Genomic DNA, 23367 nt, shown 5'->3' with positions numbered 1-23367 from the left:
ACATTTCAGATACTTTACTGGTCTCATTCAGTTATGATTTTATGTATATGGAAGTATAGTACACAGGGACGGCGGCGAGCATTTGGATCGAGGAGTGAGGCATGCCAGAGTAATGCGTGCAGTTGGGTGAACTGCTGTACCAAATGGCTAAGGCACCTACCTAGTGAGAAAGAGACCCGGGTTCGATTCTCAGCCGCGGTATGAATTTTCACTCTCCAAATATTCGTGAAATAATATCTGTATGAGACCTGTGAAGTCCCTGAAACAGTGTAATTTCTTTTTTATTTTTATGGTAAACAGTAAATTACTTCGGATATTGGTCATCTGTTACTCCTCTTTTGATCATTGAGAATATTTTCGTTTTTATTTACGGCGTGCTGTACGAAATATTCTTCCTGCAGAGTGACCATTCACTTTCTTTTGTTGTTATGGCATAACAATGCCATGTCTGTTTTTATCCCAGTGTAATGCTGATTTTCTTTTATTAGATGTTCTACATATGTGGAATGGGTACATTTACTCTTCAGTGTCGTTATATGTTCTTTGCGCTGAGTTTTTGAGGTAAACGCAAAAAAAAAAGAATTACACGCACATACACAGTGCCCCACCATACAGCCATCCCCCATCCCTACCTCAGCACCCCGGTCCACACTGTCCTTCTACAGCTCCCACGATTCTTCAGTCAGCTCTACCGCATGTTTATTGGAAGAAATCTGTACAATGTGGATTTAGCAGAAATAGAACAACAGTAGGATGTATGAATATGACATGAAATTAATAGAAGGAACACACATCCATATAATTATAAACAGAAATAGATAGATTTAAAATTAGTTACCAAAGAATCACTACAAATTTCACATCAAAATACGAGGGGCGTTTGTAAAGTCCGTGCCAAAATAAAAACTACTTACGTGTTTGAGGTAAACCGTTTTTATTTATCGACATAGTCTCCTTTTAGACTTATGCACTTCATCCAACGCTGTTCTAATTTGTTGATCCTTTCGGAATAACGGGAATTGTCCAAGTCTGTAAAGTAGCTATTAGTTGCGGCAATCACCTCCTCGTTTGAATAAAATCTTTGTCCCGCCAGCCATTTCTTCAAATTGGGGAACAAATAGTAGTCCGAGGGAGCCAAGTCTGGAGAATACGGGGAATGTGAAACGAGTTGGCATCCTATTTCCATTAATTTTGCGACCACAACTGATGAGGTGTGTGCTGGTGCATTGTCGTGATTGGAAAGGACTTTTTTTGCGGTCCAATCACCGGCGTTTTTCTTGCAGCTCGGTTTTCAAACGGTCCATTAACGATGAATAATATGCACCTGTAATAGTTTTACCCTTTCCCAGATAGTCGATGAGGATTATCCCTTGCGAATTCCAAAAGACAGTCGCCATAACCTTTCCGGCCGATGGAATGGTCTTCTCCTTTTTGGTGCAGATTCCCCTTGGTAACCCATTGTTTAGATTGTTGATTGGTTTCAGGAGTGTATTAATGTATCCCTGTTTCATCTACAGTGACGAAACGACGCTTAAAATCCTGCGGATTCTTCCTGAACAACTGCAAACCATCCTTGCAACACTTCACACAATTCCGTTTTTGCTCAAACGTTAGCAATCGCGGAACTCATCTTGGCGGATAGCTTTCCAATATCCAAATGTTTATGCAAAATATTATGTACCCATTCATTCGAGATGCTCATATCACTAACAATCTCACGCACCTTAACTCTTCTGTCATCCATCAACATATCATGGATTTTATCAATGATTTCTGGAGTCGTAATCTCCACAGGGCGTCCAGAACGTTCAGCATCACTTGTGCCCAATGGCCACTCCGAAAATTTTGAAACCACTTATAAACTGTTCTAATAGAAGGTGCAGAGTCACCTTAATGTTTATAAAGCTTCTCTTTAGTCTCCTGGGGCGTTCTGCCTTTCATAAAGTAATGTTTAATCAACATACGAAATTATTTTTCGTCAATTTTTTAACAATGACTCGACTTCGTTGATCCACACGAATGCCAAACACAAAGAAATAGACCAATATGGCTGAAACTTGGTGTGCGTTCTTTCCAGAGATGCTACTAACTAAACAGGACCCTTCGACCATAGATACTAGTAGACTGGCCTTGCTGTGCAGAAGCTATGGGGCTAGTGTGGCTCCAACATAAACCACGTGACTGTTGGCAAAACGTGGCGGGATTTCAAATCAGCGGTCTGCCATCCTATGTTTGTATCGGATTTTCCCCACATTTCTCAATTGACTGCCAAACGCTTCCAACAAAAACTACTTTTTTATTTGTGAAAAATTATGCCAGAACTACATTTGACCTGGATTTGTTCAAAGTACCATTTATAAAATCTAATAAATACATCGAACGCCACTCTGGTGGGCAGCGGGACGAAATTACTATAAACTATCAATTATAGTAAAATGTCGTTAAAATTCTTTTAAACAGTAAGAGTGGGCTCGTGTCAAAACTTTAAACATTGTATTCGCCACGTTTCGAGCTCTAGTCACTTATAAAAGAAAATGGGCTATGGGAATTATGTCAACTATAGGTGTCAAAATTGTTTACTTTAGGAGCAGGTCGATTTTAGAGTATCAATTTTAGGTGCACTTCAAAGGTTCAGTTCCCACTATTTTTACAAAAGTTTAAACTATCAATTAAAAAAAATGATATTTTTGATGAAAAGTGAGACTTTGCAGTTTCAGAAAATAATTTTGGAGCCTAGGTTTAAAAATGACAGACACTGTAAATACAAATTATAGATATACATTGTAAATAATAACTAACCTATCAAAACACTTCTCTGCAAAGTGCTTCGAGCAAAGGCGCGTATGTGCAAACGGCTTAAAGTATCCAAAGCTGCCTTCGGTTTTCATCCTTACGGAGCCTATGAGTAGGAACGAGAAACGATTATACTTACTTCTGTAACCGAATTATCACAGATACTTTCCAAAATGTAATATGAGTCTGACTTTACAGGCATCACTTTCAGCACTTTAATTTACGTGATACTCTATTTCAAGTGTAAAAAACATATAAAAATTACTTCAGCAGATTTCAATAAACGCATCTGCACTATCATAGAAACACTTACACGTGAAATGTAATGCCATTTCCCCGACAAAACGCTGAGTACACCCATAAGCGCAACACGAAACAACCATGTTTTGCCAACATTCACGTGACTTCAGCCCAGAGATGTTGGAGCCACGAAAATGACGTCAGGACCAGTCTATTATATTTATGGTCGAAGACAGGACCTCGATACGCGCCGGTGGTGCCATCTCTTGGACTTTGCACGGACTTTTCAAACGCCCCTCGTATATATGATTAAATAATGTTATTTGTATTATAAATCACTTAATATCCCTAGCTTGACTAAGCACAAATAAATTCAGTTGAAAAAGATGGAATTTGTCTTTCTGTATGATAAAACATAAACCCTTTTGTTGGTTATTCAGGTTTTTTTTTCATTGGTTACCACCCCCGCTGTAGTTACCTACTGGAGATCCACATGGAGGTTAATCCCAAATCTTTTGCCAACTGTTTCAATTAAAAACCACACGCCCTGTGAATAAACATTATGTGTATCTAATGCAGTGATTTCCATTGCCTTCTTCATCTTCATGTCGTAGATCATTGCTTATTCTTCCTCATTTAGGGGCAGATTCAAACCCCAGGGGCAAAAGCTTGCCCTGAAATCTTATCCGATCCTCCGTCCTTTTCCACAAGGCAGCATGAGAGTGACTCGTAGGCCGCCATTGATCAAAATTTAAGCCGTGGCTTGTATTGAACCGAGGGCCCGGGAAGTTTTTATTTATACAGTAATAACTGGTGGATTTCGACCATATCACCAAGTATTACTTTAAAAACACAACAATCATTACCTTACTTCCCTAATGGATAACACTGAATTTTTATTTAGAGCCCAAAACACTATTCCTAGACCACAAGTGTCATTTCAACAGAGGGAGTACGTCTAAGACAATGAAACTGGCCACTCATGTTAACTGTGAATGGCAGATGCGGCAGAGAGGATCGTTTGTCACTCAGCTGCATCATAGTGCAGACGAAAGTGTTGTGTATCTCAATGTATACATAGATCAGTCGCGATCTGTTTGATCTACGAAAGTAATCCAAGTCAGCAGGCAAATAATGCCGTATTCAGCCTGTATCAGCTCTTTCAGATTCTTCTGTGTCCCTTTCAAAGGTCTCTTCCGAAGTTTTCTGGCTGACGTCACTGGATAGACGGATCACTGATATTTTTATCTCCAATTATGAAACTTTTAAAATATTCTTTGATATGTTCCAGGTCACTTCCATTCCTATTTGAGTCTGTTCTTCTTCTGTCGATCTTTTCGAAAGATTTTGGGATGTCTCTGCCCTTGAACACTGCGGCCAGGACACGTCTATCGGTTCTCAAATGGTTCAAATGGCTCAAAGTACTATGGGACTTAACATCTGAGGTCATCAGTCCCCTAGACTTAGAACTACTTAAGCCTAACTAACCTAAGGACATCACACACATCCATGCCCGAGGCAGGATTCGAACCAGCGACCGTAGCAGCAGCGCGGTTCGGACTGCAGCGCCTAGAACCGCTCGACCACAGCGCCGGCTATCGGTTCTTGCACAAACCAAATATTAAGGACATTTGGTCCTTATCCTTGTACAGGAGCACACTGAAACCCTCAGCTGACTATTGGTTCCAGACCGTGAGCAGGGCAGCTGCTGTATTTAAATGACTGTGAGCAACTGTTCCCCACCTGTACGTGTGTGTGTTGTGTGTGTGTGTGTGTGTGTGTGTGTGTGTGTGTTTGTGTGTATGTATGTGTGTGTGTGAATACGGAGCTTTGAGCATGACAGCGCTCAAGACGGTCTATCAAGACTGTTCTGCATCTGTCCTGTACAACCGAACTAGTTCCTTTTGAGATTACTTTTTTCAAATGGCTTCACATCTTTCTCGCTATTGAATTAGTTCACCACATCTACTTATTTTGATTTTCGTGTCCAATTGCAACGTATCAATGAGCATGAACGCAGAATGGCAATGGAGTAATTTGACACATTGCAGTAACAGGAGTGGAAAATTATAATTATTTAAATAAAAGCAACTATGTAATGTAACACGTCTTTTTAAATCGAACTAAAACATTGGAAAACGTGGAGTTGTTGAGCGGCGAGTAAATTTATAAGTAATCTTCTCCACCGTTGACAAGCGCCTGAAAACTATTTGTGCGGTCAGCCAGAAAGCAAAAACAAATGTTCAAACGTGTGTGAAATCCTGCCCGTGGAAGGACTCGGAACCTCCGCCGGTACCACCCACACAGTCCATGACTGCAGCGCCCCGGCTCGGCTCGGCTAAACCCGCGCGGCGCGGCGGCCAGAAAGCGATGGAAACATACTCCATATTTTCCAGTCTGCAAGTCCACGTTACTCTTTGTACTCACTGAAAGATGATGTTCCTATTTGCTGTTTATTCAGCGGGACCGGGAATTATGGCTATAATTAAAAGTTTTGAGTTCTAATTAATTGATATATTCAGTTAAAGTCCACATACACAAAATATAGTAATATTCCTGATAAAATTTCCTACTGGAAACAGCACTATTAGCAGTTCAGAGGCAACCTCCACGGGAAGTTCCACATGAAATAGACTACCGCCCGTATTTGTAATCACCAAAAGTTAATTGCTCGTCTTAAAAGCTGAAAATATCTCGCCACTTTCCACGCAGTTTTGTCAACATCACGGGCGGCGCACAAACAGTTACTTCCAAAATCTAAGCTATTGAGGACTGTGTATACTCCTCGCGAGTTCACTTTCTACTCTTATCGACAACGCTTTTGGAACTATAAGGCTGTGGCGTCATCTGAGGCACAATGTACGCAGGTGTTTTGTTCGACGCGCGCTGGTTGGCATCTCGGTGTGAAGTGCCTCTTCTCACTGCCTCTCTGGCTGAATATACGGGCTGCATGTACGAGAGGTAATTGGAAAATAAGTTCCGATCGGCCGCAAAATGGAAACCACTGCGAAGATTAAAACTGTTTCATCAACAACAGTTAGCTACAACACCCAGCTACTTATCTATACAGTCGCCTCTCCGACATAGATATTTGTTGTAGCATTGTACCGACTTTCCAATACCCTCGTCATAGAAGGCAGCCACCAGTGCTTTCCACCAGTTCTCTACACTGGTCTGCAGCTCGTCGTCTGTGCCGACATGTTTTCCTCATAGCCAACGGAGGAGACATGAAGCCCAGAGCGAGCCATTTACAGGCTCTATTGTGGGTGATCAAACACTTCTCATCGAAAACTCTGCAGGAGCATCTTCATTGCCGCTGGAGAATGCTGCTGAGAAATGTGTTGAACAAGGAAAAGCATGACAGTTATGTTATGTGGACAGCACAGCTTCACGCGAAATTTCTCACCCGAGTCCTCGTATTTGGCGGGAGACATTATTTTCTAAGCACCTTAACAGAATGGAACAGAGTGAAGTGACGCGATCGACAGACATACCTGAGACATTGCGCAAGACATCGGTGCAATGCTTCATACGATTTTCATAGTTGTTTTCCGTTTCGCGACTGATCGGGACTCACTTTCTGAATAGCCGTCGCATATATGCGCGCAGCGTACAGCCGAACAAAACATCTGCTATCAACCGCTATAGGCACAGGTAGAAGCACCTCAATGGCCCTTTTCTCAGACACCTATTAATTAATAATTCTGTCGTTTAACGGCTTGCAATCTTCTTAATTTTTATATAATTAAATTAAGTTTGCTTTAGCTAATGAAAAAGTTGTAGCTCGACTGCATTTAAACTTTGCCAGTTAGAATTTTTAGAATGGTACCGACAGTAGAATATGACCACTGAAAGTGTATCTTTAAGACTCATTGTAATGATTGTTATTTACATTAAAGTCCTGAAACTTGGTATATCTGTATTACTTAGTTAATATAATTAGAACATTCTATTAATAAATATAAATAATACTTAATCTATTATGGATAGGGACATTTTCATCCCAATTTAATTTTTAGTAAATAACTGGAAAACTATTAGAGTTAGCTTCATGCAATCACATAGGGAAAGTTTTTATATCAAACTGAGGCTACACACGAATTTTCATAGTTTGGGTATAATATTTAGCGCCTTTAAATTTTTCGTAAAAACGCCAAATTTGACTAAAATATTGTCCAGATCAAGTTGAGACTTGTAACTATTGGTTCTGGCGTATATTTGTACATTCTGCACAATTTTTAGCTTTCTCGCTTCATTATTTAGCACCCATTATTTTTTCTTAAAGTAACATTTCTAGCAAAACGTATTCATTACAGCATTCTTAGACTTCGCAAGGTTAACATTAGTATACTGAAGCATACGCTGAAAAAGTTTGGAAGAGTTATTTTAATTTTTAATTTCACTTTTAGGTTATGGTGCATACCTTTGTATGCCAAGCAGAGGCGTGTTACGATGATGTGGTGCGGGTAGTAGTCAACTGTGGTAACTCCCAGCACACTCGCTCGCCTCTATACCTCTTACAATGACACAGCGATTGTTTCGCCAATTACCCTCTATTTATTTTTGTGAAAAAATTATCTTTGAATACAATTAAAAATTAGAAACAAGTATGTTACTGTAGCTGCCTCTTTAAAATAAATAGATTTCAACTTAATTTTCCTTGATACTACGCTCACAAAATTAACCATTATGCTATTTTACGTATATAATTTGCAAAAATTAAATATATATATATATATATATATATATATATATATATATATATATATATATATATATATATATTATTTGTAAAAAGATGTACATAAAATAACATAGAAACATGAAATAAATTTTTCGACTATTAGAAAATTAAATTTGTGATTTAGAATTTCAATGCTTTACCTGAAAGAGAAACACACATTTCGCTTTTTAGTGCTCGCTCATTTAATTACAAATATAGGCATTGTTGTGTGTGTACTTATGAACCACTTTCGCTAAAACAATTAAGGCAGAGGGTGGGAAGTCACTGTGTATGGCGCTCTTCACGATGCTCTGTTACAAAAGGGAAAGGTGAGGAGTCACTGCGGTAGATGTCCTTGCTTCTTTCTCCAGAAGCTTGTAGGCTGCCTTCCACGCAGCCTCCATGTTCCGGAGAAGCAGATAACATAGCCTAAGCTTCTGTTCTCAACTTACCTCTAAGAGACGACAAAACACAGTCCATGTTCTATTTTCCTTCTATAACTGAAATAAACAGTTGAGAAGTTAGCCGTAACAATTTTTTTTATTATTTGGGAAACTGTTATTACTTTTTCAAAATGATTATTGGCGATCGAAGCTTCATAAAATCATGAAGTTTTTCTATCACGCTTTTGCAAGTTACCTCATTATTAAGTCTGACTTAAGTTCAACCATAGCTATTCTGCTCTGAAAGTCAAAATATGTTTTTAAATAGTCACATTTTGTGCTAGTTTGTAATTTACTTCATTACGTTAGATATTCCTTTACTTAGAAAATCGAGTAGCCTTTGTAAGTTCTATCTTCATAATACTGAGTCATCATACGGATTAGTACGCTAAAGAAGTCATTTGTTCGACAGCAATTACTTTGCCTTCTTACGTACACCTTTAAACAGCTGTTTTTATTGCAACATACTAATACTCTACAATTTGTATTTATTCACACTTTCATTTATCTATAAAACTGTCTATGTGCATCAGTATTTATCAGTTAACTGGCCATCTGCCTTCAGCAAGATTACGCGTTTCTCAACCCTTTTTACTAGACGTTAGAGAACTGCATACCAGTTTTCCACCATTTTACCCATATACACCAGCCTACTGATTTCATTTCTCCTGTATCTCCCTATTTTCATTTATCCATATATTTCATTTTCCTACATATTCTGACGCTTCTTCCTCTCTTTTATCTTCGCCAGCCTACTAACCTCATTATTTACATATATTTTTGGTGTGATCTTCACACCAGTTTCATACATCTGCTTTGATTAACACCAAAACGCTTTGGCTTGCCTCTAGTAGCATCATATTATTATGCTCTCTTACTTATAGGCTGGCTTCCTTTCAACATGAAAATTATTGACTCGCGCACAGTTCATTCCTTCAGATACTAGAGATTTGCAGCTTCAACTTACTTTTCTTAACGTAAAGTATCTGTACTTTGTTGTTACTAGTCCTTTTTGTGGATCTTATTTATTATTTGTTAACTTAATCCATTATTTTTCTGCCATTAGTGTTCATAGTTACCCACTGTTATTTTAAAATTTAGAATTTACTATTGCAAACTACCTCTCATATTCTCGTATAAGTCATCATTCGGGTATAGTCATTTTTAGTATCATTCTTACTTTCTAGGAAGACATGAAAAATTAACAGCATGTGTACAAAATGAAGACACATTTTCCTTACCTGCTGTAGATAGCACAGAAGAAGAGAATGAAACTTGAAAGCGAATAAAGTTTCATCCAACTGGGACAGCACAGTACGCCAATCTGCGTATGCACAAAAGTGTGGCAAACTCCCTACAGACTCTATTTACTGTCACTTACAAACTAATAGCAAATTGTACAAAGTGAAGTCGTCTATTCCTTATTTACTATAGATAGGACAGAAGAAGAGAATGAAACTTGAAAGCTGCATCCAGCTGGGACTGCACAGTATGCCAAACAGTGTATCCACCAAAGATTGGCGGACTCCCTACAGAACTTAGTATAGATAAGATAGAAGAAGAGAATGAAACTTAAAAGCCGGCCGCGGTGGTCTAGCGGTTCTAGGCGCTCAGTCCGGAACCGCGTGACTGCTACGGTCGCAGGTTCGAATCCTGCCATGGGCATGGATGTGTGTGATGTCCTTAGGTTAGTTAGGTTTAAGTAGTTCTAAGTTCTAGGGGACTGATGACCACAGATGTTAAGTCCCATAGTGCTCAGAGCCATTTGAACCATTTGAAACTTAAAAGGAAAATAAAATTTCATCCTGCTGGGACAGCAAAGCACGCCAAACTGTGTATCTTCCAAAGTGTGGCAGACTGCCTACAGAACTTAGTTACTGTTACTTTTAATGGTTTCAGATCTGCAATTGTAGGTCAAGTTCTCTCTCACTTTTCGGGTTTTCCTATCGGTATGCATTTACATGAGGTTTATGAATTATCCTGGATGGTCCATGATGAACATGCATAAACTTCTTTGTGTCCAATGACATTTTCTTAGATTTTTCTTTAGTTTTTACAAACACTAGCTCACCAATGTTAAAACTAGTGGGGGAAGATTTTGCTTCATGACTTCTTTTTCTGTCCAAACCTCTTTTATCTGAAATTTGATCTACTGACTGTCCCTTAGCCTCTATTTCTTCGAGGATGAAGTTCTTTTCCGTGTTGGCATCTTGCACATTATTACCAAATTCAGTATCTTCCTGCAAGTATCCCTTATTCTTCGTTACTCTAATAGGCAGTTCCCATGTTTCCTTATTACTACCTACATAATTTCCTATGAAAGGCTCTGCAATGACTCAAGAATCTGATAAAGTTAATACTAAGCGGTTCTAATCAAAGCCAGTCTTTCCTTGATATTTGGTTAAAAGATATGTATCTGTTAACACTTAAACCACGCACAATTAAAAACTGATGCTCTAGTATTATGTTATCCATAGCAGTCAGTATCCAAGTTTCGTGCTGTACAAGCCTAGAAACTTTTCCAGTAGCACGTATTATTCTTAAACCACCTACTTCCATGACAGTTAGCTCATTCTTATTAGGAACTGAATGAGAGAGTGCTTGGAACAAAGCACTTGCTTCACTGCCACTATCAAGAAGACAGTGCATTGTTACTCCTGAGACGTTTGTTTTTCTAATAGGGTGAGTTATTCTAGTTTGAACATGTTCCTCATAAAAGTATTCTAATAAATTTCAAATGCAAGTACATTAGCACTTAGATTCATGGGGTCATCAAGATTTACGAGCACATTTGCAGCTGCCTTTTCCAACCTGTCCACCATTTTAAATCAAAGCATTTGATGACCTCCTCTACTTTCGTTTACTGTACTTCAGTTAAACTACTCTCTACCTCTGAGCATGTGTGTCCCTGTGCAACATTGCTATCTATAATATTGTCGTCAGCTTTTGCAGTTTGTGGCAAGCCATTAGAGCTAATACGTTCCCTGATCTCAGTACTATTGCTACCTCCTTCATCTAACAACTCCTCCTCCTCAAAACCTTGCAAAGGTGACTCAACTTCCTCTACCGAAACTTTAGCCTTCAGATTGCCATTATTGTCGAAGATACTAGCCTTTGCTTCATCTTTGTCCCCAGATGATTCAAATCAGTTAATTTTTCCTCCCCAATATCTGTAGCGTTTTCTTCTTGCTTCTTGACCCATTTTTATGATGTATTCAAAAATACTTTCAACTGTATAATGAGGGTTTAGCACATCACCGGTATTGTCTGTTTCTATTTAATCATCCCTATTATCGGTTTGTGTGTGCTGACTGACTATGGTGTGTGCTTTCGCTACTGGCTGTGTTATAGTTTCCGCCTGGTGAGCGCCAGTTTCCTCATAGATGGGACTTTGTTTCCCACATGCAGCCTGTTGCGATAACTCGATTCAGAATCAGATCAGGCTGCATTCGGCTCCCCGTCTTGTCTCAGCAGTACATGACATATTTCTCCCTTCAGCATAGTAATTATTGCGAAAGCGCGGTATGTGTCTACCTCCTCTTCCTTTAATACGGTCTCTGTACTTCTAACATTCACGTTTCCACTGTCATTATTTCCGTTGTTTACAGGGCTGTTAGAGAACCTATGTTCAGTACCTGCTCCTAGACAGCAGCTAGTCTTTCCACTCGCTCCAGATACTCAATGAACCTATCCATATTATCCCTAGATGAGGAAATGATTTTTTTGTGTCAGTACCAACACAGCTTACCTTCTAGTTCCATGATCATCGTTTCCGGTTGCATACCCCAACCGTGAAACACACGTTCTGGGGTACTCTTTAACAGATTCACAACCTGGAGTAGACTTTTTACCACTCCACAATTCTCTCAAAACATCGTTTTGTTTGTTGTGTGACCGGTAATCATTAAGAAATACAGGTTTAAATTCAGGAAGAATTTTCATCTAATCACTACATCAGCTGATCATCGCAAAGCATCTCCTGACAAATGACTTCTTATGAAAGAAAATTTCTCACGTTCTGACCATGCATTTACCAAATATCCTCAAAATCGTTCCAGAACCCTAAAGGCTGAATTTTTTTGTCTGGATCAAAACTTAACAACTGAAGACACCCGATGAAAGCGGCGTCAACTAAAGCAGCTTGCTATACGGTAGTACGAGCTACTAGAGGTTGCTCTATTTTCTGTGTCAGTAATACTAGTATTTAGTTCCTCTACTTGTAGTTCTACGGCCCCCACTCTGTTAGAATATTTTTTACCAACATCCTTTCTTAACATTCTTTCATCAAGCTTTTACTTTAGTATTTGGTTCTACAAATCGATTAGAGCAAATTTTGGATTCATTGCCTATTCCTTCTAACAACCTCCCTTCCATAAGAACATCTGCGTCTTTGAAACGTTTGAGAACTTCACCAATTTCGGTTTTGCAAATAATATGGAATTTAGTTAGCTCTTGCCTTAATTTTACTTGCAGATCAAGGTGGTGAGAATCAATGTTATAATTTATGCTATTAGGTTTTGAAGTCGTTTCATCCTTTAGTTCTTTACTATTACGGTTTAGTGCTTTACTACTAGATTCAGTTCTTTATCATTTGGAAGGATTCTTTATTTTCCCTTTTGGGAAAATAATAATTAAACAGATTGATTATTATTGGTAGGTAGGTGTAATACTACTCTTGTTTCAGATATCGTCAGGTGAAAAAATACTGAAATAAATCTGAAATTTAACACATTCCTCTATTATAATCTTATCAAAGCATTTAAAATCAGTTGAGAAATTTCACACACGTCAAACTACAAAACCAGGAAATAATCATTAAATAAAAATATATATTTTGTATTACACATTTTTAAAACGGTCTAAAAAGTGTAAAATAATTTCTCCTAGCCCCATTCAAATTCTTTACCCCACACAGATTCTTCTGAAAAATTTATGATTGTGAATTTTTAACAGATATGAAAATGCTTGTAAGATTTATAACGAAAAATTTACTGCCAGCGCCACGTCATCATAACTCGCCTGTGCTTAGCATACAAAGAATTGCACCATAATCTAAGAGTGAAATTAAAACTTGAAATAACTTTTCCAGACTTTGTCACTGTATGCTTCTGTGTATTAATGTTAACTTTATAAGCCTTCAGAATGGTCTACGGAATACGTTACGCCAAATATAGTATTTTAAGAAAAAAAAATAAATGCCGTTAAATTATGAAGCTAGGAAGCTAAAAATGGTTCAGAATGTGCAAATTTATGTCGCAATAAAAAGTTACAAGTTTCAACTTGATCGGGGCAATGTTTTGGTGAAATGTGGCGTTTTTATGAATAATCGAATGTGTTAAATATCAGACTCATAAAGATGAAAATTCGTTTGTAGCTTCAGTTTATTTATTTATTATTTACTTATTTATTTAATCGATTATTCCTCTGTAGGAGAGTTTCCCTCTTCATCTTCCAGAAGCTCTTCATCCTGTGAGGTAACGGGCAAGTTGTGGCGACATGGAAATATTATATGTTCGAAATTGGGGTGCCGTACAGGACGCTCGTCAAAGCGGGGGCTCGGCAGCAAACACGTGGTGGCAAACGTTAACCGGGCGGGAGGGGTAGCCCCAGCGCAAGGTCCAGCCGTGTGGCTGGGAATTCCGCTGTGACTAGGACAGTGCTTTGTGTCGGTGAAGATGTCTACGCCGGCAGTGCCAAAGATGGCGGACTTCGTGAAACCTAAATGGCAGACATTTCACAGTTCGTATAGAAATTAATAGTAGCCAGATGAATCATGATTCCTCTAAAAGAAACATGTACATTACCATTATTTGCGCGACGATTCTGATGGTGTAATCAGATTTTCAATATCTTTATTAGTTTAAAGTTTAGTATCTGACTGTAAATTATACAAGTAACACGCAGCAACGAATTTCCAAAATATAAACGCTTCATCCGATTTTGTCGATCGCCGTGTATTTTGTTGTGACTTGGCAAGACAGCCAAGTCACTATGCAAGGATGCCGAATGGCACACTTTTACGCTCACGCAGACTGGCGTGAGGTCTGGAACAGGACAATGTAATTAATATAGCCAATAAGGTACGTTGCTGCTGGAATACCTAACTTTAATCCATAATTGGTGTACATCGCTCTTGACGGTACATTAATAACAATCTCAATATAAACTGGTAATGGCGCCTTGCTAGGTCGTAGCAAATGACGTAGCTGAAGGCTATGCTAACTATCGTCTCGGCAAATGAGAGCGTAGTTTGTCAGTATAGCATCGCTAGCAAAGTCGTCTGTACAACTGGGGCGAGTGCTAGGACGTCTCTCTAGACCTGCCGTGTGGCGGCGCTCGGTATGCAATCACTGACAGTGGCGACACGCGGGTCCGACGTATACTAGCGGACCGCGGCCGACTTAAAGGCTACCACCTAGCAAGTGTGGTGTCTGGCGGTGACACCACATATTTAGAAAGCTATTAATGTAAACCTAAAGTGGTATGAATTACAGGCATCTAACGTGAATAGTACATGAGTTATTGGAGGTCAAAGTGCTTGATTACTATCGATCGCGTCAGGCCATAAGTATTCCACAGTTACACGAAAAAAATGGTAGCAGCATGTTTATAAATATATTTATTCATCTATGTCTTTGTTTATATCCGATATATACCATTCATGAAGACATTGGTTAAATATTTACTGTGTTTTAGAAAGCACAGAGACATTAGGCTACTGGCCTATCTTTTGTTCTATTCCTTTGATATATGTTTATTTAATTTGTTTATGTATCTAATAATGTGTGTTATAAAGTGTTTATGGTCCAGCCGTAGGAATATTGATTTAATTTCAAGTTATTTAAATGTAACTCCAGTATTTAGTATGTGTTTAAATATGTTTATGAGTGTACGTTGGATTGAAGACATGGCGCGAGCACTCTAGCCAATCACAGCGCTCGGGAATGGGGGGACTGGATGGAAGTGCGGCAGTTCTGGACAGTACGGCACAGAACACGGGAGTGGGTGCTGGACGCGACGGACGCACAGTCGGCGGAAAGACTTGGACAGTGGAGCAGTTTGCGCGTGGTCGCGGAGGATATAAAATATTTCGGAGTGCCGACCTGTGCTCTTGTGTGATTTCCGTGGCTTCTGCAGCGAAGACGTAGTGTGCGTTTAGAAGTGAATATCTCGCGAGCTATGTTGTTGTTCATAACTAATTACGTGCAGTAGGAATCTATTGTTTCCCTGTTATTCAACTTATATTTTGTTTAACTGCTGGACCATATACACCAGTAAGTGTTTTGCAGAAATATACCACATTCTCAAATGTACCTCTACTAACGTAGTCATCATTTAAAGTCGTTAAGATAGTACCTGCAGACTTTATTTAATTTCAGTCTTTTATGTACAAATTTATATGTTACATTCATAATTCGCAATTGCCGAGTGATAGAAACCTTCGACCATTCGATTACTGTGTGTATTCTTATCGTATACTATACACTCAGCAGTACTTGGCCTGTAATGCGGCAACTAAGTATCCCAGCCCCTAGACAACTAAACCAGCCAAAGCTTTTAATATTTCTTCTCTGACTCGGAAGGTGCGTAGTCATTTGAAAGCCCGCAATCCTCTCAGAATGTTCTCTCTTCCGTTCGTCTGTCCAATTTTTACCAGGTTATTGCGTTATTCTTTGTTCGTACTTCACATTCGTGATTTTACTCCGGCGCTACTCGTTGCGGTCTTCCAGATTTTCTATGTTGATCTGTTTCATGTTACTCTGGACTTCCTTTAGAGACTCCGTGCTCCGTGCCGTATTTACTCTTTGTTATGATGTCGAGTAGTTTCTTCTGCTTCTGGTGTTCTTTCTGGTATTTTCCATCCTGTAGATGTGTGTGCAGAACTTTACTCGGCCTTCCCTGATTTCTTGGGTTATTGTGTTGTTCTTTTGATAGAGTTAGTTCTGATCTTCTCATCCAAATGCCGGTTTTGTTGGTTGCCCCGTAAATCTTCCTAAGAATTTTTCGTTCGTGTTTTTCTATTTCCCTAATCCTGGAGTGACCATCAATTACCATTGTTTCAACTGCGTATGTTGCTTCTGGAAGAATCACAGTTTTGTAGTGTCTCAATTTTGTGTATATCGAAATGCATTTCTTGTTGTAATAGGCCCAAGTTAATTTATATGCCTTTTGCCACTGGCCGATCCTTTATACATTTCGCGATTCTGTTTAGCCCTGATGACTGTATAGTGTATAGCTTCGCCAAGATATTTAAAGTGGCGCTTGTGTGATGTTGCCGTGTTTCATGATTAGCGGGGACTTATTTTCTGGCCGTCTTGCTATATATTGTGTTTTTTCATACGAAATTTGTAATCCAGTTTTCTGTGCAATTTCATACAGGTTTTCAACTGCGTGAATCGCTTCTGTCCTGTTATTGTGGTAATCGTAATATCGTCCGCGAAGGCAAAGCGTTTTACTTTAGTACGGTTTTCTTTTGGTTCAAATGGTTCAAATGGCTCTGAGCACTATGGCACTTAACATCTGAGGTCATCAGTCCCCTAGAACTTAGAACTACTTAAACCTAACTAACCTAAGGACATCACACACATCCATGCCCGGGGCAGGATTCGAACCTGCGACCGTAGCAGTCACGCTGTTCCGGACTGAAGCGCCTAGAATCGCTCGGCCACCGCGGCCGGCGGTTTTCTTTTCTGATGCCAATTTGGACACCTTTCACATGAGGTTCCTATCCTCTGATGATCTTTTCTAGAACAATATTGGAAAGAATCGGGGATAGTCCGTCCCCCAGCTGTACTCCCGTTCTAATTTAAAAGGGTTCCGATATTTCACCCATGAATTTCACTGTGGAAGTTGTCCTTGTAAGTGTCTGTTCAATGATTTTTCCGGGTTTTTCGGTCAATCCCGAATTTTTCCATGGTTTTAAAGAGGGTTTCGCGGTCTGTTGAGTCATAAGCTTTCCTGTAATCGATGAATGTAATTACTCTATTCCTTCATATTCTCATTTGTAGTACCGTCTTTAGGTTCCAGATCTGTTCCGCACTTGATCACTCATTTCTGAATCCGGCCTGGTATTCCCCAAGAAGTGGATTCGCCTGGGATTCTATTCTGTTTAGAAGTGCTTTGGAAAGGATTTTGTTCGCCACTGGGAGCTTGGAGATTCCTCTGTAGCGGTTGGTGTCGTCTTGTCGCCCTTTTTATGTAGCGGGTAGATCAGCGCGCGTTTCCAGTTTTCTGGTACTTCCTCCGTCTCCCATATGTACGAGATTAGGTGATGAAGTTTGTGTGTCAGTGTGGAAACGTTCAGTTTCCAGAGATGTGCGATAATCCCCTCTTCTCCAGGTACTTTGATGTTCTTGAGCTGCTTGGTTATCGCCGTAATTTCTGCGAGATCTGGGGCTTTTGAATCCGAGTGTGTGAATATCGGGGGTGTAATTTCAAGTTTTTCCTGCGGTGGTTTACTGTTAAAAAGGGAGCAGAAATACTAGGCTAATATTTTTCAGTTGTTGAGTTGGTTTCTAACGAGCCGTCTGGTCCTTTGAAGCACAGACTGGGTGCTTGGTGTCCCTGTAGGTTTCCTCTAAATGTCTTGTAGAAATTTCTTGTATTAATTTTGTTGAAGCCCTGTTGGGTTTTGTGGAGTCTATTGTTGACATATCCTCGTTTTTCTTCTCGGATCACCTTTGCAGTCTGCTTTCGAGTTCTAAGAGAGTTGTCCCAGTTTTCCTCGGTTTTGTGTCTGTTGTTTTTTCCAGGTTGTTATTCGGTTGTCTATCGCCTGATCGCCGAGTGTGCTCCACCAGCGGTTTTTTCTGGTGCGAAAGGGGTTATCCTAGTTTCATGAATTCCTCAATTTTCCTTTTTAGTTTCTTCTAGTCTGTCGATTTTTGCCGGGCGGGATTAGCCGAACGGTCTTAGCCACTGCAATCATGGACTGTGCGGCTGGTCCCGGCGGATGTTCGAGTCCTGCCTTGGGCATGGGTGTGTGTTCAGAATGAGATTTTCACTCTGCAGCGGAGTGTGCGCTGATATGAAACTTCCTGGCAGATTAAAACTGTGTGCCCGACCGAGACTCGAACTCGGGACCTTTGCCTTTCGCGGGCAAGTGCTCTACCAACTGAGCTACCGATGCACGACTCACGCCCGGTACTCACAGCTTTACTTCTGCCAGTACCTCGTCTCCTACCTTCCAAACTTTACAGAAGCTCTCCTGCGAACCTTGCAGAACTAGCACTCCTGAAAGAAAGGATATTGCGGAGACATGGCTTAGCCACAACCTGGGGGATGTTTCCAGAATGAGATTTTCACTCTGCAGCGGAGTGTGCGCTGATATGAAACTTCCTGGCAGATTAAAACTGTGTACCCGACCGAGACTCGAACTCGGGACTTTTGCCTGTCGCGGGCAAGTGCTCTACCAACTGAGCTACCGAAGCACGACTTACGCCCGGTACTCACAGCTTTACTTCTGCCAGTACCTCGTCTCCTACCTTGCAAACTTTACAGAAGCTCTCCTGCGAACCTTGCAGAACTAGCACTCCTGAAAGAAAGGATATTGCGGAGACATGGCTTAGCCACAGCCTGGGGGATGTTTCCAGAATGAGATTTTCACTCTGCAGCGGAGTGTGCGCTGATATGAAACTTCCTGGCAGATTAAAACTGTGTGCCCGACCGAGACTCGAACTCGGGACCTTTGCCTTTCGCGGGCAAGTGCTCTACCAACTGAGCTACCGAAGCACGACTCACGCCCGATACTCACAGCTTTACTTCTGCCAGTACCTCGTCTCCTACCTTCCAAACTTTACAGAAGCTCTCCTGCGAACCTTGCAGAACTAGCACTCCTGAAAGAAAGGATATTGCGGAGACATGGCTTAGCCACAGCCTGGGGGATGTTTCCAGAATGAGATTTTCACTCTGCAGCGGAGTGTGCGCTGATATGAAACTTCCTGGCAGATTAAAACTGTGTGCCCGACCGAGACTCGAACTCGGGACCTTTGCCTTTCGCGGGCGAGTGCTCTACCAACTGAGCTACCGAAGCACGACTCACGCCCGGTACTCACAGCTTTACTTCTGCCAGTACCTCGTCTCCTACCTTGCAAACTTTACAGAAGCTCTCCTGCGAACCTTGCAGAACTAGCACTCCTGAAAGAAAGGATATTGCGGAGACATGGCTTAGCCACAGCCTGGGGGATGTTTCCAGAATGAGATTTTCACTCTGCAGCGGAGTGTGCGCTGATATGAAACTTCCTGGCAGATTAAAACTGTGTGCCCGACCGAGACTCGAACTCGGGACCATTGCCTTTCGCGGGCAAGTGCTCTACCAACTGAGCTACCGATGCACGACTCACGCCCGGTACTCACAGCTTTACTTCTGCCAGTACCTCGTCTCCTACCTTGCAAACTTTACAGAAGCTCTCCTGCGAACCTTGCAGAACTAGCACTCCTGAAAGAAAGGACATTGCGGAGACATGGCTTAGCCACAACCTGGGGGATGTTTCCAGAATGACATTTTCACTCTGCAGCGGAGTGTGCGCTGATATGAAACTTCCTGGCAGATTAAAACTGTGTGCCCGACCGAGACTCGAACTCGGGACTTTTGCCTTTCGCGGGCAAGTGCTCTACCAACTGAGCTACCGAAGCACGACTCACGGCCGGTACTCACAGCTTTACTTCTGCCAGTACCTTGTCTCCTACCTTCCAAACTTTACAGAAGCTCTCATGCGAACCTTGCAGAACTAGCACTCCTGAAAGAAAGGATATTGCGGAGACATGGCTTAGCCACAGCCTGGGGGATGTTTCCAGAATGAGATTTTCACTCTGCAGCGGAGTGTGCGCTGATATGAAACTTCCTGGCAGATTAAAACTGTGTGCCCGACCGAGAATCGAACTCGGGACCTTTGCCTTTCGCGGGCAAGTGCTCTACCAACTGAGCTACCGAAGCACGACTCACGGCCAGTACTCACAGCTTTACTTCTGCCAGTACCTCGTCTCCTACCTTCCAAACTTTACAGAAGCTCTCCTGCGAACCTTGCAGAACTAGCACTCCTGAAAGAAAGGATATTGCGGAGACATGGCTTAGCCACAGCCTGGGGGATGTTTCCAGAATGAGATTTTCACTCTGCAGCGGAGTGTGCGCTGATATAAAGCTGTGAGTACCGGGCGTGAGTCGTGCTTCGGTAGCTCAGTTGGTAGAGCACTTGCCCGTGAAAGGCAAAGGTCCCGAGTTCGAGTCTCGGTCGGGCACACAGTTTTAATCTGCCAGGAAGTTTCATATCAGCGCACACTCCGCTGCAGAGTGAAAATCTCATTCTGGAAACATCCCCCAGGCTGTGGCTAAGCCATGTCTCCGCAATATCCTTTCTTTCAGGAGTGCTAGTTCTGCAAGGTTAGCAGGAGAGCTTCTGTAAAGTTTGGAAGGTAGGAGACGAGGTACGGGCAGAAGTAAAGCTGTGAGTACCGGGCGTGAGTCGTGCTTCGGTAGCTCTGTTGGTAGAGCACTTGCCCGCGAAAGGCAAAGGTCCCGAGTTCGAGTCTCGGTCGGGCACACAGTTTTAATCTGCCAGGAAGTTTCATATCAGCGCACACTCCGCTGCAGAGTGAAAATCTCATTCTGGAAACATCCCCCAGGCTGTGGCTAAGCCATGTCTCCGCAATATCCTTTCTTTCAGGAGTGCTAGTTCTGCAAGGTTCGCAGGAGAGCTTCTGTAAAGTTTGCAAGGTAGGAGACGAGGTACTGGCAGAAGTAAAGCTGTGAGTACCGGGCGTGACTCGTGCTTCGGTAGCTCTGTTGGTAGAGCACTTGCCCGCGAAAGGCAAAGGTCCCGTGTTCGAGTTTCGGTCGGGCACACAGTTTTAATCTGCCAGGAAGTTTCATATCAGCGCACACTCCGCTGCAGAGTGAAAATCTCATTCTGGAAACATCCCCCAGGCTGTGGCTAAGCCATGTCTCCGCAATATCCTTTCTTTCAGGAGTGCTAGTTCTGCAAGGTTCGCAAGAGAGCTTCTGTAAAGTTTGGAAGGTAGGAGACGAGGTACTGGCAGAAGTAAAGCTGTGAGTACCGGGCGTGAGCCGTGCTTCGGTAGCTCAGTTGGTAGAGCACTTGCCCGCGGAAGGCAAAGGTCCCGAGTTCGAGTCTCGGTCGGGCACACAGTTTTAATCTGCCAGGAAGTTTCATATCAGCGCACACTCCTCTGCAGAGTGAAAATCTCATTCTGGAAACATCCCCCAGGCTGTGGCTAAGCCATGTCTCCGCAATATCCTTTCTTTCAGGAGTGCTAGTTCTGCAAGGTTCGCAGGAGAGCTTCTGTAAAGTTTGGAAGGTAGGAGACGAGGTACTGGCAGAAGTAAAGCTGTGAGTACCGGGCGTGAGTCGTGCTTCGGTAGCACTGTTGGTAGAGCACTTGTCCGCGAAAGGCAAAGGTCCCGAGTTCGATTCTCGGTCGGGCACACAGTTTTAATCTGCCAGGAAGTTTCATGGGTGTGTGTGTTTGTCCTTAGGATTATTTAGGTTAAGTAGTGTGTAAGCTTAGGGACTGATGACCTTAGCAGTTAAGTCCCATAAGATTTCACACACATTTGAAGATTTTTTGTCGATTTTTCCTGATTAATTTGTTTGATGATTTGTGCTTTACTGAGTTTCAGGTATTGCAGATCTGGCTTCATGTTTTTGGGTGGATATTTTTTCCTTCTGTTGGGCTGAAAATTTGTCTTTTTTAGTAGATGATGGTCTAATTTAAAAGCACCTTTGGGAAGTCTGACGTTCGGAGTGTCTTTTGTATTTTCCTTGGAAATCGCGACGTGATCAATTTGATATTCGCCCTGCCTCAGGTTGGGCGATATCCACGTGGTTAGCTTGTGTGTAGGTTTTTGAAATTGGGCGCTCGTAACTTTAAGTCCAAAATTTCCTGCAGAAGTTGGTTTCTCACCGTTCTTGCTGGTACGTTTGTGTTTGGTTTAAGGGCCTGATATATCTCTGAATTTTCTCTCTTTTTCTAGCTGTGTGTTAAAATCGCCCAATAGGATTTTCACATGGTGCCTTAGTATTTTGTTGGTTTCTTCTTCCAGATTTCCCAGAAATTATCCACGGCTTCAGGATCGGATTTGTTATGTTGATTTGCAAGAGCATGTACATTGATTAGTGTGTAAGCTTTATTATGAATTTACAATTAAATCAGTACAATGAAATAAATACCCTTAGTTACATACTGACGTTGATATACGTCAACGGGAACAATTGAAAATGTGTGCCCCAAGTGGGACTCGAACCCGGGATCTCCTGCTTACATGGCAGACGCTCTATCCATCTGAGCCACCGAGGACACAGAGGATAGTACGACTGCAGGGACTCATCTCTGGCACGCCTCCCGTGAGACCCACATTCCCAACTTATTGTCCCGCACTATATTCGTAGTGACCCTACACTCATTACTCGCGGCTTTATTGATTCCCGTAAGAGTTCGGGAAATGTGTGTGCATGGCTCACAATTTTAGACGAACAGTTGGTAACAGGGAGGTTTTATAAATTAAAATACAGAACGTAGGTACGTTTGAACATTTTATTTCGGTTGTTCCATTGTGATACATGTACCTTTGTGAAATTATCGTTTCTGAGAACGCATGATGTTACAGCGTGATTACCTGTAAATAACACATTAATGCAATAAATGCTCAAAATGATTTCCGTCAACCTCAATGCATTTGGCAATACGTGTAACGACATTCCTCTCAATAGCGAGTAGTTCGTCTTCCATAATGTTCGCACAATGCTCTGACGCATGTTGTCAGGTGTTGTCGGTGGATCAAGATAGCAAATATCCTTCAAATTTCCCCAAAGAAAGAAATCTGGGGACGTCAGATCCGGTGTACGTGCGGGCCACGGTATGGTGCTTCGACGACCAATCCACCTGTTATGAAATATGCTATTCAATACCGCTTCAACCGCACGCGAGCTATGTGCCGGACATCCATCATGTTGGAATTACATCGCCATTCTGTTATGCGTGAAACATCTTGTAGTAAGATCGGTAGAACAGTGCGTAGGAAACCAGCATACATTGCACCATTTAGATTGCCATCGATAAAATGGGGACCAATTATCCTTCCTCCCATAATGCCGCACAATACATTAACCCGCCAAGGTCGCTGACGTTCCCCTTGTCGTAGCCATCGGGGAT

The 23367-nt window shown here is 41.5% G+C and overlaps 1 long non-coding RNA gene and 3 other non-coding genes across 4 annotated transcripts in view; 3 read left to right on the top strand and 1 right to left on the bottom strand.

Annotated features, from left to right (window-relative positions):
• The window catches only part of LOC126184568 (uncharacterized), a 470820-nt gene that overhangs the window by 149779 nt on the left and 297674 nt on the right, over positions 1–23367 (top strand). The window lies entirely within an intron of this gene.
• Trnas-cga (transfer RNA serine (anticodon CGA)) lies at positions 20061–20135 on the bottom strand. The gene has a single exon. It is a non-coding gene; the product is annotated as a tRNA-Ser (tRNA).
• Trnas-uga (transfer RNA serine (anticodon UGA)) lies at positions 20363–20437 on the top strand. The gene has a single exon. It is a non-coding gene; the product is annotated as a tRNA-Ser (tRNA).
• On the top strand, positions 21266–21340 carry Trnap-cgg (transfer RNA proline (anticodon CGG)). The gene has a single exon. It is a non-coding gene; the product is annotated as a tRNA-Pro (tRNA).

Source organism: Schistocerca cancellata, chromosome 1, assembly GCF_023864275.1.
Source record: "Schistocerca cancellata isolate TAMUIC-IGC-003103 chromosome 1, iqSchCanc2.1, whole genome shotgun sequence".
NCBI classification, from domain to species: domain Eukaryota; kingdom Metazoa; phylum Arthropoda; class Insecta; order Orthoptera; family Acrididae; genus Schistocerca; species Schistocerca cancellata.
This window is presented reverse-complemented; position numbering and strand designations above follow the sequence as displayed.